Source organism: Corapipo altera, unplaced genomic scaffold, assembly GCF_003945725.1.
Source record: "Corapipo altera isolate COAL_440 unplaced genomic scaffold, ASM394572v1 326, whole genome shotgun sequence".
Taxonomy (NCBI): domain Eukaryota; kingdom Metazoa; phylum Chordata; class Aves; order Passeriformes; family Pipridae; genus Corapipo; species Corapipo altera.
In genome coordinates this window covers 1,096,699-1,099,515 of record NW_020884945.1, presented here as the reverse complement: position 1 = coordinate 1,099,515, position 2,817 = coordinate 1,096,699, and the positions used below count along the sequence as shown (strand labels likewise).

Genomic DNA, 2,817 nt, shown 5'->3' with positions numbered 1-2,817 from the left:
AAGCTTTTAAACCTTGTACATCAAATGCTGCCTTTCAATAAGAATTTTGTAAATAAGAATCCCTGGACCATGTGGGGTTTGTGGTACCTGAGAAGACAACCCCTTTCCCTTTCCTGAAGGCTGTTTCTTTGCAGTGAACCATCCCTTTTGTTCAGAGACATGAACTGAAGCAGATCAATGATGTAATCCTGAGCTGACCCGGCTCTGTGGGGCTCTCCCCTCCACCAGCAGCCTTGTTTAGAACTTGTCTTGTAAATCAGCAAGGGCAAGGGAAATTTAAAGTTTCAGTCTAATCCCAGCTCGTGCAATAGCTGTGATTTGGGATTTTACCTTCATTTCCTCATTTTTTTTCCTTAATTTTCTTAATTTTTAAGACTTTGAAGCCTCAGGGCTCTGCAAATTGGGTTCACATTTGTGTAGCCAGATGAATCTGGCAATGGGGACAGCCCTGCTGAATACAACCCAAACCTTCATTAGCTGTTAAATTGAAGATAAACTTTGTGTTAATGGAGAGGGGCTCAATGAGGTAATGCCATCAACTCAAGCCTGAATTCAAGCTTCTATTTAAAACAGGATTCTTTTTTTCCTGTGCAAGCTTATTTTGTAAAATCCAAGTACTGGTTCTAACTTGATCCCTGAAACTCTTCAGCATTTCTAAACAGCATTTTGAGCAGATTCCTTATAAATAAATAAGGGGAATATATTTAACAAGTTGAATTTGGAAGGCAGGCAATGAGAGCAGCCAGTTTTATATTCATGTTTATATAGGACAGGAGAGATTCTGAGTCTGGGATTTGCCCAGGCAGGGAATTGTTTGCAGTGCCATCAGGAGAGATCCTGTGCCCAGGAGCTCAGTTCTTTGACCTAAACTAATAAATCCTTCTTTCCCAGGTACCTTTCCTTCTACACCTTGCAGGATCTTTGTGGGTTTGTTTCCTGTGTTTTCTTGGAATAGGGTAACATGTGGAAAAGAGGTGCCTTGAGGAGCTGGATAATGTGATGATACAAAGCACTTGTGCAAGTGCTGTTACCATAAATTACCTTTGATTATTCTGCATCTCTTCCATCTGTTCCCTTTTCCTCTTGTCAGGCAAACGGGGTGGAACAAGAAGCTCTTTTTAATGATGATTCTTGTTCTGAAAGTGGGGAGGGAATAATCAGTATTGTGTGCCTGTGCCTACTGCCAAACACCCCAAATTCTCACCATGAACACGTCTCCCATCCAGGTGTCGATGCATTCCCTTAGCAAGAACCAAAAAACTGGGTGGAGGAGAGGGAGGGGGTTTTTTTCCAAAAAAAAAAAAAAGGAAAACAAACAAAAAAACCCCCAACAAAACCCCCTTAATCTGTGGATTTAGGATCAGCTGTAATAAGGGGGCTTTGCTGATTGGGGGAATTTTGTCCTGCCTGGGTGGAAGTTGAGCAGTCAAAGGGAACAGCTGACTTTGCTGTTGTGTTTTTAATATTATACATAAAGAAAAAAAACTGTAGCTAATGTTGATACATATCATGTGCACTCAGATACTTTCTGATATTTGAAAATGGCTTTGTTTTTTTTTTTCCTGTCACTGAATTGATAAATTGTAACAAGCCCAGTCCTTTTTGCTGGTGAGCTCTTTAATTTTTACAGGTGATGTTTTACACCTGAAAGAATACTAAGAATTCATTTTTTGCATTCTTGTAAAGTCTGGAAGTGTTTCCACTTCAGAACAGGGGTGGAGGAGTGGGAAACTTCCAAAAAGAGACATTTTACATCTCACATCTTCCTTGCTCTAGTTTTGGAAGCAGGTGCCAACTTTAAGGTAATTACTTTAAAGGATTTAAAGATCACTGGAAGGTAATTTTTATTGTGATATTGTGCTTTCACCCTGTGACTTCTTAGTAGGTTGGAAACCTCTAGTGTGGATTTTTGCCACTTGACGTGGATTGGGAACAGCCAAAGCCCTTTCCCTGGGAGATGGGTGGAGTGCTCAGAGGGCTTCTCTGGGGGTGCAGGTGGAGTCTCAATTCCTGCCCTGTTTTGGGATTATTTGGTGTGTTTGGCTGGAACTTGCAGCTGTTTGTGTGCAGCTCCAGCAAATGTCAGGCTTTGTTTTTACCAGCTCGTGGCAGTGCCTGAGCTGGTGTGAAACCCGAGGCAGTGCCCCCCACCCACGGCTGTAACTCTGCCCTCACTTGCTTCCTCAGGGCCCTTTCTCAAATAGCTGCTCAAAATTGTAAATATCCTGGAGACCCAATCAGATGGAGCTGGGCTTTCCATGCTGGGCAGTTGGGTGTGCTGCTCCCCTCAGGCTGCTCTGGGAGGGCTCTTACCCAAACAGGAGGGGACAAAGCAGATAGGGTCGTGTCTGTCTTCCTCAGTGCCTGCCATTCTTGGGTGCTCCCTGCAGTAGGAGTTGTGATTTTCTGTGTGTTTAGTTTGTTGGTTTTCATGCCCTGTGGGGGTTTAGTTGTTTGGTGTTTTGTTCAGAGAATCACAGAATCTCCTGAGTTTGCAGGGACCCACCAGGATCATCCAGCCCAACCCCTGGCCCTGCACAGACACCCCAACAATCCCCCCTTTCCCTCAGAGTGTTGTCCAAACCCTCCTGGAGCTCTGGCAGCCTTGGGGCTGTGCCCACTGCCCTGGGGAGCCTGGGCAGTGCCAACCACCCTCTGGGGGAAGAACCTTTCCCTGAGATCCACCCTGCCCCTGCCCTGGCACAGCTCCAGCCATTCCCTGGCTGCTGTCCCTGGTCCCAGAGCAGAGGTTGGAGCTGCCCCTCAGGGAGAGCTGCAGACCCCAGTGGTCTCCCTCAGCCTCCTCTTCTGAAAATG

The 2,817-nt window shown here is 45.4% G+C and overlaps 1 protein-coding gene across 2 annotated transcripts in view; it reads left to right on the top strand.

Annotated features, from left to right (window-relative positions):
• Positions 1-2,817, top strand: part of LOC113956085 (SLAIN motif-containing protein-like) — a 27,126-nt gene that overhangs the window by 2,158 nt on the left and 22,151 nt on the right. The gene's annotated exons all lie outside the window — the stretch shown is intronic.